This window comes from Acipenser ruthenus, chromosome 1, assembly GCF_902713425.1.
Source record: "Acipenser ruthenus chromosome 1, fAciRut3.2 maternal haplotype, whole genome shotgun sequence".
Classification (NCBI taxonomy): Eukaryota; Metazoa; Chordata; class Actinopteri; order Acipenseriformes; family Acipenseridae; genus Acipenser; species Acipenser ruthenus.
The window spans coordinates 118,522,459-118,536,436 of NC_081189.1; the positions used below are offsets into that span (position 1 = coordinate 118,522,459).

The 13,978-nt window shown below is 46.4% G+C and overlaps 1 pseudogene; it reads left to right on the plus strand.

The window, feature by feature from the left end:
- The window catches only part of LOC117421123 (exocyst complex component 6B-like), a 186,964-nt pseudogene that overhangs the window by 98,761 nt on the left and 74,225 nt on the right, over positions 1-13,978 (plus strand).

Here is a 13,978-nt window from a genome sequence, read left to right on the forward strand (position 1 = left end):
TAAATGTCATGATTCTTTTTAGTTGTGTTACTTCAACAGTATGCTTTCACTTTAATAAGAACATTTCCTAGTGTTTTGTGAAATGGCGTTTAGTGTCATGCTAAGATTCAGACAGGTTTATAGACAGATATTAGCAATTATTTCTGGACAAGTATTAAACTCTTTGTCTGCATATCTCTATCTATAACTAAGGAGTTTTCCACATATACAGACGTGCTCAAATTTGTTGGTACCCCTCCACAAAACTCGAAGAATGCACAATTTTCTCTGAAATAACTTGAAACTGACAAAAGTAATTGGCATACACCATTGTTTATTCTATATTTAATAGAAATCAGACTTTGCTTTTGATTTTTTATTCAACATAATATTGTAAATAATAAAACAAATGAAAATGGCATGGACAAAAATGATGGGACCGCTAACCTAATATTTTGTTGCACAACCTTTAGAGGCAATCACTGCAATCAAACGTTTTCTGTAGCTCTCAATGAGACTTCTGCACCTGTTAACAGGTAGTTTGGCCCACTCTTCCTGAGCAAACTGCTCCAGCTGTCTCAGGTTTGATGGGTGCCTTCTCCAGACTGCAAGTTTCAGCTCTTTCCATAGATGTTCGAAAGGATTCAGATCAGGACTCATAGAAGGCCACTTCAGAATAGTCCAATGTTTTGTTCTTATCCATTCTTGGGTGCTTTTAGCTGTGTGTTTTGGGTCATTATCCTGTTGGAGGACCCATGACCTGTGACTGAGACAGAGCTTTCTGACACTGGGCAGTACGTTTCGCTCCAGAATGCCTTGATAGTCTTGAGATTTCATTGTGCCCTGCACAGATTAAAGGCACCCTGTGCCAGGCGCAGCAAAGCAGCCCCAAAACATAACCGAGCCTCCGCCATGTTTCACTGTAGGTATGGTGTTCTTTTCTTTGAAAGCTTCATTTTTTCGTCTGTGAACATAGAGCTGATGTGACTTGCCAAAAAGCTCCAGTTTTGACTTATCTGTCCAAAGGACATTCTCCCAGAAGGATTGTGGCTTGTCAATATGCATTTTAGCAAATTCCAGTCTGGCTTTTTTATGTTTTTCTGTCAAAAGTGGAGTCCTCCTGGGTCTTCTTCCATGGAGCCCACTTTCGCTCATAAAGCGACGGATGGTGCGATCAGAAACTGACGTACCTTCACTTTGGAGTTCAGCTTGTATCTCTTTGGCAGTTATCCTTGGTTCTTTTTCTACCATTCGCACTATCCTTCTGTTCAATCTGGGGTCGATTTTCCTCTTGCGGCTGCGCCCAGGGAGGTTGGCTACAGTTCCATGGACCTTAAACTTCTTAATAATATTTGCAACTGTTGTCACAGGAACATCAAGCTGCTTGGAGATGGTCTTGTAGCCTTTACGTTTACCATGCTTGTCTATTATTTTCTTTCTGATCTCCTCAGACAACTCTCTCCTTTGCTTTCTCTGGTCCATGTTCAGTGTGGTGCACACAATGATACCAAACAGCACAGTGACTACTTTTCTCCATTTAAATAGGCTGAATGACTGATTACAAGATTGGAGACATGTGTGATACTAATTAAAGAAACGAATTAGTTTGAAATATCACTATAATCCAAATATTTATTATCTTTTCTAAGGGGTACCAACAAATGTGTCCTGGCCATTTTAGAATATCTTTGTAGAATCAGCAATAATTCATCTCTTTTCATAGCTTCTTTGCTTTATTCTATGACATACCAAAGGCATGCAAGTATACATGATAAAATAGCTTTTAATTTCATCACTTTTCAGGAGGAATGAAGCATTATTTCAATGAGCTGTAAGGGTACCAACAAATTTGAGCACGTCTGTATTCCCATTAAGAAAACCAACAATAAAGATCTGATATATGTTAGTCTGGAGCTCTAATAAATGCCTATAGTTGTCTGGGACCTGCATTGGTGTAGTAAACTGACATGTACTGTATGTGCCAAGCTGTATTACATTAAGCAATGGTAAAGGGTGACTAGCTTCAAAAGTCATACTTATTACATCTAGTTGCACAGAAATTAGCCTCAGATGTAGATACAGGTTGTTATTTACGAGTACTTATTATTATTTTTTTTTCTTTAACATTTAGTAAATCTCTCCCAGTTTAAGTGCCTGGTCTCCTCACAGCCCTCCCTTAATTACAGAAGTGAGGCAGAAACTGTTCTTGTCTCCTAATTTGCACCGGCTTTGCCTTTAGAATGAACACAACACTAGACCCCTTCTACATCATCACTGTGCCCCTTCAACTCCTGGGCCATCCCACCAGGCCTGTCTGTCTTGATATTGAGACTGATAGAGGCAGCAGTGACCCGGTGATACATCACTGTCATCCCTCCCTCTATCTGCTCAGGAGAAAGGAAACGGCACACACTGCCATTCTTTTTATGATGCCCCCTTCTTTTCCCTCAATGTAACTATACAGGTTTTGTCTTTTCTGCTGATTCCAGAAAATGAAGAAAGCGGGGCCTCAGAAAGAGGGTGTTGGGGCGAAGGAGTTTAAGCACTTCTACTCCTTTTTTGGTGCCCATTCACATATTATTATTATTTTTTTAATTTTTTTTTTTTTTTTTTTTTTTTATTTTTTTTATTTTTTTTTAAATTTAGTCGTTGCCAATTATTTTTACCCCGGTTTTTCACCCCAATTTTAGCATGCCCAATTATTATCTGTATCCCCGGCTCACCGCTCGCAACCCCCCCGCCGACTCGGGAAACGGAGGCTGGAACACGCGTCCTCCAAAACGTGCTCCTTCCAAGCCGTCATTTTTCGCACTGCAGATCCACAGCAATGCCACCAGACCTATAGTGCCGGAGGACAACACAGATCTGGCGGCTCCGCTGCAGAGCCACAGGCGCCCTATCGGCCACAGGGGTCGCTGATGCGCGGTGAGCCGTGGATTCCCCTGCCGACCTAAGCCCTCCCTACCCGGGCAGCGCTCAGCCAATTGTGTGCCGCCCCCTAGGAACTCTCGGTCACGGTCAGCTGTGACATAGCCTGGATTCGAACCAGCGATCTCCAGGCTATAGGGCACATCCTGCGAGGAGCGCCTTTACTGGATGCGCCACTCGGGAGCCCCCTCACATATTATTATTATTTATTTCTTAGCAGACGCCCTTATCCAGGGCGACTTACAATAGTTACAAGATATCACATTATTTTTACATACAATTACCCATTCATACAGTTGGTTTTTAACTGGAGCAATCTAGGTAAAGTTCCTTGCTGAAGGGTACAGCAGCAGTGTCCCCCATCTGGGATTGAACCCACGACCCTCTGGTCAAGAGTCCAGAGCCCTGAACACAACTCCACACTGCTGCCCTATACATTACAACGATGTGAGCTGTAGTCAGGGTTCGTACAGGGCTTGGAAAACCTTGAAAAGCCTTGATTTTCACTTGGTAATATTCAAGGCCTTGAAAAGCCTTACATTTGATTTTTTATTTTTTTTTGGATTGGCCTGGAAAAGCCTTGAAAATGGTGGAAGTATAGTAGTATATTTATTTATTTATTTATTTAAATGCTTTCACCTGCTGTATGGTTTTAAGCGACTTTTGTAAAATTAAATCAGTGATTACTTTTTATTTTTTAAACATACTTTATAATACAATGTTTAATGGCAGAGAATATTTAATATACAAAAGTTGTATTGGGCATGAAAAAGCAGAAAACCAAACTTAAAAAATCTCATCCAAAATGAGTAAGTACTTTCATGCTGAAAGAACTTTAATATATCCAGCATGGGGGAATCTGCCATTCGGAGTCATATGCCGGGTGCAAAGCATATACTTGCTATTAAACAGATGGAGTCTGCAAGTGAGTCAATTGCAACATTTCTCACTGGCAAGGTGAAATCAGCTACTGTCGAGTCTTCAGAGACTGAGAGTGCCATGAACACAGTGCCAGTTCCAAACAGTCTGCTTAACCACCACAGGTATAAAAGATGAAGTATGGACAGCAGAAGTGGCATGGGCCATGAAAGTTGTAATGTGTCGCTATTCCTACAACAGCTGCACATGGTTCCAGATAGTGCCATTGCAAAGGCCTCACATGCGGGGGAAAAAAGTGTGTCTATGTTGTAGTTCATGGACTTGCGACTTACTTTAAGCACCAGTTAGTGGATCACGTATGTGGAAGTTATGTGATTTTTTTTGATGAAAACCTGAACCAGTATACATACCCACAACAAGCAAATAGGTTGTGTGTCAGGTTTTATGGTGACTGTACCAAGCAAGTCACTATACGATATTTTACAAGTGCATTTATGGGACATGCATATGCCAATGCAGGGCTAGAAGTTAACTTTTTAAGTCAGTGGTGAGGATTTGCTACCTGCCTGGAAAGTAGGTAGCAAAATGGTCTTATTCGGTAGTGGTTTATTCGACTAATAATTATATATAAAAATAATTTAAAAAATAAACACCTACCGACTGTTTTAAATAGACTGAATATCCCAAACTATCACATAGTAGGCCTGTATTGAAATCATAAAGTATTTATTGAAAAAACCTTGTGCTCAACTAAATGATGGAACTAATGCAATTCCTTGTCGAAATGTATTTTGTTTTATTGTTAAGTTATACAAGAATGCAACTATATCTGTCATCTAAGCATTTGATATGCCATCAGTACGGTTAACCAGGTTATGTTTCATCAAATTCTGAAAGATACTAATAATACACGTGTTTAAAAAAACTAATACCGGTAATTATGTACATGTTCACTCAGGGTCTGTAATATAAACTGCAGCGTAAGGGATCAGAAAATTGCTACTGCATAAAAAAACTAGTAGCAAATTAAGAGTTTTTGGTAGCAAAATACTACCAAATATACGTTAACTTCAAGCCTTGCGATGTGATGGTTTTTAGAAAAATGTACGAACTTGAATCTCACAAAAATGATTCAGTTATCAATGGATGGCCCAAATGTGAACTGGTCATTTTGTACCAAACTGGTTTCTTAAGTGCATGACAAAGATAGCCGTCAGCTTATCAACATTAGTAGTTGTGTCCTGCATTGTCCACAACGCCTTTAAAGCAGGGTTTGAGTCTTGGGTGTCAAATCCTTTATGCCATGTATCATCTTTCTGAGAATGCCTCTGCTTGATGTGAGTATTTTGTTGCAATTACTGGTAGTAACATCTTTCCATTAAATTTCTGTGCCCATTGCTGGATTGAGAATGAAAAAGTGGCAAGTCATGCTATTTTAGTATTTGCCAGCATCAAGAAATATACTGAAACAGTGTAGAAAGAACCTCAAAAGTACAATGTGCCACATTGCAAGTCATTTGGAACCGTGAAGCAAGGATGCTCAGATGTTGCCATGCCAGCAAAGTTGTTATTTTAATCAGCGGCTCGCCAGTTTAACCTGTTTCTTCTGCGATATCAAACTGACAAGCCAACAGTTCCCTTGATCTGCAAGGATCCTGAAAAGCTTGTTCGTGGTTTGCTGAGTCGTTTCATGAAAAGACGGATCTTGGATGAGGCCAAATCTAAAGCTCAGTTGGCAAAACGTGATGTGGAAAATACCAGCTTACATTTCACTTATGAAAAAGTAGATGTTGGCTTTTCAGCCTCAAAGCGGTTGAAGGAAATAGTAGCTTTAAAGAAAATATCACAGAAAAAGGTTCTAGAATTTCACATGGAATGTAAGAAGTGCCTAATAACTGCTACCTCAAAGCTTTTGGACAAGTGTCCTTCAAAGTATGTGATGGCATGAAAACTTGCTTTGACCCCACTGCTATGACCAGTGACAAAGAGTCCTGCATAAACTGTGGGAGTCTGGAACCAACTCCCCAGTAATGTTGTTGAAGCTGACACCCTGGGATCCATCAAGAAGCTGCTTGCTGAGATTCTGGGATCAATGAGCTACTAACAACCAAATGGGCAAGATGGGCCGAATGGCCTCCTCTCGTTTGTAAACTTTCTTATGTTCTTATGTAAGTAGGTGAAAGGGACTGTGACTGTATTCAATGGCAGAACCAAGCTTTTCTCAATGAAGAGGTTAGCCATCAACTGTCAATGTTCAAGGAGTTTAACAATGACACAGAAAGGCTTGATGTCTTCATTGTTTATCATATGAATGGAAAACATGAGTTTGAACAGTCATCAAGATGATTTTGATCCTTTCACATGGAGAGGCAACGGTGGAACAGGGCTTCTCTATCAACAACCGACTCACTGTTGAAAACATGAAAGAAGAGTTGGTTGTGGCACAAAGAATGGTATGTGATGCTGTCAGTACTGTTGGTGGTGTGCTTAAAGTATTGATAACAAAGCCAATGCTGTCAGACATATATGCAACACTTAGAAGAGAAAAGCAGAAAAACTGAAATTCACCAGGCAAACTCTATTGACTTCAATGGAAAGCAAAAATGAGATACTGAGAATCTGGAGACACTCAAAGTGAAAAAAAAAGGCGACTGGACAAGGACCTAAAAGCATTGAAGGCTGCTGCGGATGAGCTGGCTGAGACAACAGAAAGTACTGGTGACCTCAGTGTTGAAAATATCTCAGTTCAGCACTGCTATAAATGACTAAAAATGCACTGAAGATGACAAACAAGAAATGTATATAAGTTCAGTTTTACAGTTTACACAATGTACTTTAATTAACCATTTGAGATGGTACTGTATTTTGTGTCCATTGATGTGATACACTGTTTTTTAATGTGTTTTTTGATTTGCATGGTGGGTCTGGAAAAATGTCTGTGTGGCCTGGAAAAGGCCTGGAAATGTACACTTACATAAATGTACAGACCCTGGCTGTAGTACTTTACAATGCAAGGCTTGTTGCGTGTAGTACTTTACAATGCAAGGCTTGTTGCGTGTAGTACTTTACAATGCAAGGCTTGTTGCGTGTAGTACTTTACAATGCAAGGCTAGTTGCGTGTAGTACTTTACAATGCAAGACTTGTTGCGTGTAGTACTTTACAATGCAAGGCTTGTTACGTGTAGTACTTTACAATGCAAGGCTTGTTACGTGTAGTACTTTACAATGCAAGGCTAGTTGCGTGTTGTACTTTACAATGCAAGGCTTGTTGCGTGTAGTACTTTACAATGCAAGGCTAGTTGTGTGTAGTACTTTACAATGCAAGGCTAGTTGCGTGTTGTACTTTACAATGCAAGGCTTGTTGCGTGTAGTACTTTACAATGCAAGGCTTGTTACGTGTAGTACTTTACAATGCAAGGCTAGTTGTGTGTAGTACTTTACAATGCAAGGCTAGTTGCGTGTAGTACTTTACAATGCAAGGCTTGTTGCGTGTAGTACTTTACAATGCAAGGCTTGTTACGTGTAGTACTTTACAATGCAAGGCTAGTTGCGTGTTGTACTTTACAATGCAAGGCTTGTTGCGTGTAGTACTTTACAATGCAAGGCTAGTTGTTTGTAGTACTTTACAATGCAAGGCTAGTTGCATGTAGTACTTTACAATGCAAGGCTAGTTGTGTGTAGTACTTTACAATGCAAGGCTAGTTGCATGTAGTACTTTACAATGCAAGGCTTGTTGCGTGTAGTACTTTACAATGCAAGGCTAGTTGCGTGTGCTTCACTCGTTAGTAGTCATGAGTGTAAGCCATTGGCTCAACCATCCATGTCTACCAGTCTACCAGTCAACCAGTCTACCACTCTTACTGTAGCATGATTCCCCACCTTTATATTTAGTGTTCATACATTCCTCACTTTAAGGAGTGCCCGTGGTTTGCTGATGCACGGATTGAGGTTTTTGCTAACAGGTGCCATGCACGCACACTTCTAATTGAAATAACCCTAGCCACTACTTTGAAAGATGGTGACGAAGGCAATGAAGGTTAAACATTTGTCTACTTGATTTTTTTCTGGATTTGATCAGCCTGATACCCCAACTAGAAAAACCAAGATTACCCCTGGAAATAAGTGGTTGATCCAGTTTGGATGTTTTCACTGGTGCTGTAAACAGCCATGGCTGAACCCTGCAGATACAGGTTGATAAAATCAACCCGTTAGTTTTTTTTCAATGAATTTTCTGAATATGCGATTTGAGTGTTTAAAGTTATCGATGGGGTTCTGCTAATGCTGACTGGAATTACACGTTTTCAGAGGTACTGTACATTATGTGTTGTTAACCCCTTAACCTCCATCTATAGAATCTTTTTTTTTTGTAATATCTGCAAACACTATGATCCTGTAGACAAACATTTACACTGATGGCTGCATTGTATGATATGCGCTTGGCTGCCTTGGCTAAAGGCGCTATAAAATTGTAACTAAATAAATAAATAAATGTTTGTCTACTTGACTTTCTAATATTTTGATCTAATAACAAAATGTGATCCATGTCCGCACAAGGTTGATCCAGGAGCAAACTTTGTCAGTCTGTAGCTTTTAGGATCTGTGTCGCGGCCTCAGCCCCTCTTCTTTCCAATGGTTGACGCTGCTAGCAAATGGAATGCACAAAGAGAGAATTAGCCCTGAACTTTCCCTTTTAGTTTTTTCTTAGTTGAATACTCGGTAAACAAATCCAAGCTCTGGTGAATGGTAAAGGAATCTATTGGCAACCTGTAAGACTCCTCAAGTCAGGAAGCAAGCACAAAACTCTACAGTCTTTGATTTTGTGTTTGTTGTTTAATTTTCGCTGGTGGGTGGGGGGGATTTAGAGACTTTAATAGAGTAGAATTGACACCCAGACATTGCAAAAAATTAAGAAAAAAAAACAACAAACAAAGACAAAAGAACATTTCAATAAAATGAAAAAGAGCAAGCATATAATTCCTTTGTAGGCTGTGGAAACCAATAACGTTTGGAAAGATAAAAGAAATGTTCACAAATTTGTGTGAGTTAAAAAGTTCTTGTTGTATGACTAAACTTGTTTACCCCCTTCTTTTCATGGAAAACACATCAAGCCCCCCCGCCTGCCTGCTGAAGCCTACCCCCCCCCGCCTGCCTGCTAAAGTCAGCACACACACACACACACACCCGCCTGCCTGCTAAAGCCTGCACACACACACACACCCGCTTGCCTGCTAAAGCCTGCACACACACACACACACCCGCCTGCCTGCTAAAGTCAGCACACACACACACACACCCGCCTGCCTGCTAAAGCCTGCACACACACACACACACCCGCCTGCCTGCTAAAGTCAGCACACACACACACACACCCGCCTGACTGCTAAAGCCTGCACACACACACACACACACCCGCCTGCCTGCTAAAGCCTGCACACACACACACACACACACCCGCCTGACTGCTAAAGCCTGCACACACACACACACCCGCCTGACTGCTAAAGCCTGCACACACACACACACCCGCCTGACTGCTAAAGCCTGCACACACACACACACCCGCCTGACTGCTAAAGCCTGCACACACACACACACCCGCCTGACTGCTAAAGCCTGCACACACACACACACCCGCCTGCCTGCTAAAGCCTGCACACACACACACACACACACCCGCCTGACTGCTAAAGCCTGCACACACACACACACACACACCTGCCTGCCTGCTAAAGCCTGCACACACACACACACACCTGCCTGCCTGCTAAAGCCTGCACACACACACACCCCCGCCTGCCTGCTAAAGCCTGCACACACACACACACACCTGCCTGCCTGCTAAAGCCTGCACACACACACACACACACCCGCCTGCCTGCTAAAGCCTGCACACAAACACACACACACCTGCCTGCCTGCTAAAGCCTGCACACAAACACACCCCCCCCCGCCTGCCTGCTAAAGCCTGCACACAAACACACACACACCTGCCTGCCTGCTAAAGCCTGCACACACACACACACACACACCCCCGCCTGCCTGCTAAAGCCTGCACACACACACACACCCCCGCCTGCCTGCTAAAGCCTGCACACACACACACACACACACCTGCCTGCTAAAGCCTGCACACACACACACACACACACCTGCCTGCCTGCTAAAGCCTGCACACACACACACACACACACCCCCGCCTGCCTGCTAAAGCCTGCACACACACACACCCCCGCCTGCCTGCTAAAGCCTGCACACAAACACACACACACCTGCCTGCCTGCTAAAGTCAGCACACACACACACACACACACACCCCCGCCTGCCTGCTAAAGCCTGCACACACACACACACACACACACCCGCCTGCCTGCTAATGCCTGCACACACACACACCCCCGCCTGCCTGCTAAAGCCTGCACACACACACACACCCGCCTGACTGCTAATGCCTGCACACACACACACACACACACACCCGCCTGCCTGCTAAAGCCTGCACACACACACACACACACACCTGCCTGCCTGCTAAAGCCTGCACACACACACACACACACCCGCCTGCCTGCTAAAGCCTGCACACACACACACACACCTGCCTGCCTGCTAAAGCCTGCACACACACACACACACACACCCGCCTGCCTGCTACAGCCTGCACACACACAGACACACACCCGCATGCCTGCTAAAGCCTGCACACACACACACACACCTGCCTGCCTGCTAAAGCCTGCACACACACACACACCCGCCTGCCTGCTAAAGCCTGCACACACACACACACACACCCGCCTGCCTGCTAAAGCCTGCACACAAACACACACACACCTGCCTGCCTGCTAAAGCCTGCACACACACACACACACACACCCCCGCCTGCCTGCTAAAGCCTGCACACACACACACACACACCCGCCTGCCTGCTAAAGCCTGCACACACACACACACACCCCCGCCTGCCTGCTAAAGCCTGCACACACACACACCCCCGCCTGCCTGCTAAAGCCTGCACACACACACACACACCCGCCTGCCTGCTAAAGCCTGCACACACACACACACACCCGCCTGCCTGCTAAAGCCTGCACACACACACACACACACACCCGCCTGCCTGCTAAAGCCTGCACACACACACACACACACCCGCCTGCCTGCTAAAGCCTGCACACACACAAACACACACACACCTGCCTGCCTGCTAAAGCCTGCACACACACACACACACACACCCGCCTGCCTGCTAAAGCCTGCACACAAACACACACACACCCGCCTGCCTGCTAAAGCCTGCACACACACAAACACACACACACCTGCCTGCCTGCTAAAGCCTGCACACACACACACACACACACCCACCTGCCTGCTAAAGCCTGCACACACACACACACACACACCCCCGCCTGCCTGCTAATGCCTGCACACACACACACCCCCCCGCCTGCCTGCTAAAGCCTGCACACACACACACACCTGCCTGCCTGCTAAAGCCTGCACACACACACACCCCCGCCTGCCTGCTAAAGCCTGCACACACACACACCCGCCTGCCTGCTAAAGTCAGCACACACACACACACACACCCGCCTGCCTGCTAAAGCCTGCACACACACACACACACACACCCGCCTGCCTGCTAAAGCCTGCACACACACACACACCCACCTGCCTGCTAAAGCCTGCACACACACACACCCCCGCCTGCCTGCTAAAGCCTGCACACACACACACACACCTGCCTGCCTGCTAAAGCCTGCACACACACACACACACACCCGCCTGCCTGCTAAAGCCTGCACACAAACACACACACACCTGCCTGCCTGCTAAAGCCTGCACACACACACACACCCCCGCCTGACTGCTAAAGCCTGCACACACACACACACACACACCCCCGCCTGCCTGCTAAAGCCTGCACACACACACACACCCACCTGCCTGCTAAAGCCTGCACACACACACACCCCCGCCTGCCTGCTAAAGCCTGCACACACACACACACACACACCCGCCTGCCTGCTAAAGCCTGCACACACACACACACCCCCGCCTGACTGCTAAAGCCTGCACACACACACACACACACACCCACCTGCCTGCTAAAGCCTGCACACACACACACACCCACCTGCCTGCTAAAGCCTGCACACACACACACGCCCGCCTGCCTGCTAAAGCCTGCACACACACACACACACCTGCCTGCCTGCTAAAGCCTGCACACACACACACACCCCCGCCTGACTGCTAAAGCCTGCACACACACACACACACCCCCGCCTGCCTGCTAAAGCCTGCACACACACACACACCCGCCTGACTGCTAAAGTCAGCACACACACACACACACACCCGCCTGCCTGCTAAAGCCTGCACACACACACACACACACACCCGCCTGCCTGCTAAAGCCTGCACACACACACACACCCACCTGCCTGCTAAAGCCTGCACACACACACACCCCCGCCTGCCTGCTAAAGCCTGCACACACACACACACACACACCCCCGCCTGCCTGCTAAAGCCTGCACACACACACACACCCACCTGCCTGCTAAAGCCTGCACACACACACACACCCGCCTGCCTGCTAAAGCCTGCACACACACACACACCCCCGCCTGACTGCTAAAGCCTGCACACACACACACACACCTGCCTGCCTGCTAAAGCCTGCACACACACACACACCCCCGCCTGACTGCTAAAGCCTGCACACACACACACACACCCCCGCCTGCCTGCTAAAGCCTGCACACACACACACACACACACCCGCCTGCCTGCTAAAGTCAGCACACACACACACACACACCCGCCTGCCTGCTAAAGCCTGCACACACACACACACACACACACCCGCCTGCCTGCTAAAGCCTGCACACACACACACACACCCGCCTGCCTGCTAAAGCCTGCACACACACACACACACACACACCCGCCTGCCTGCTAAAGCCTGCACACACACACACACACCCGCCTGCCTGCTAAAGCCTGCACACACACACACACCCCCTCCTGACTGCTAAAGTCAGCACACACACAGACACACACCCGCCTGCCTGCTAAAGTCAGCACACACACACACCCCCGCCTGCCTGCTAAAGCCTGCACACACACACACACACACCCCCGCCTGCCTGCTAAAGTCAGCACACACACACACCCCCGCCTGCCTGCTAAAGCCTGCACACACACACCCCCCCCGCCTGCCTGCTAAAGTCAGCACACACACACACACACCCGCCTGACTGCTAAAGCCTGCACACACACACCCCCCCCGCCTGCCTGCTAAAGTCAGCACACACACACACACACCCGCCTGACTGCTAAAGCCTGCACACACACACCCGCCTGCCTGCTAAAGTCAGCACACACACACACACACACACCCGCCTGCCTGCTAAAGCCTGCACACACACACACACACCCGCCTGCCTGCTAAAGCCTGCTCACACCCCCTGCTGTAGGTCCAGGACATTGCCAATGGGAATAAGCTTCAGGTTGAGTTGGTACAGCCCAGTCTCCCGTACACCCCACCCCTCAGCTGTCAAGGCAGCTGGAAATTAATGCAGTTTTGATGACACAAATTCTGAAGGCTAACAAAGTGGTGGCAGGCCCGGAGACATGACTCCTAGTACGGCTGCCCTTCTCTCCCCCGGCCTCTTGCCCCGCTGTCATCCGTCTGCCAATCTCCCTGTCCATGCCTATTTAATGTCCCTCTTTTCTTCTCTGCTTTCCCACAGACTTTGCCAGATCGGGGCCAGTGCCTGGTTTTCAGAGGGACACTTTGTTGTTGGCCTTCATCGACTTGAGACAAGTAGGTCTTTGTCTTTTTGCTCCTTTTGCGCCCCCCGTCCCCCACTCCCCCGAGTTTTGTTTTGGAGTTTTTTTGTGTGTTTTTTTTGTCTGTTGTTTATTTATAAGGCTTGCGTTTGAGCAGTTTGGCACTTTTTTATATCCAAGAAAAGTCCCTCCACTCCTGTTTTAAAACTTATTTTTATTTAGCATAGCTTCTCTCTCACACTCTCCTTTCTCTCCTCTCTCATTCAGTCTTTATCTCTTTTCAGTTTATGAATTTGACTTTTGCGCAAAGGGTTAAAGATACAAACCCCCAGTTGACCCCCAGCTATGGCTAGTGACTGAAGAGCCTTGTCAGTGACGGCTCTGACTTAGT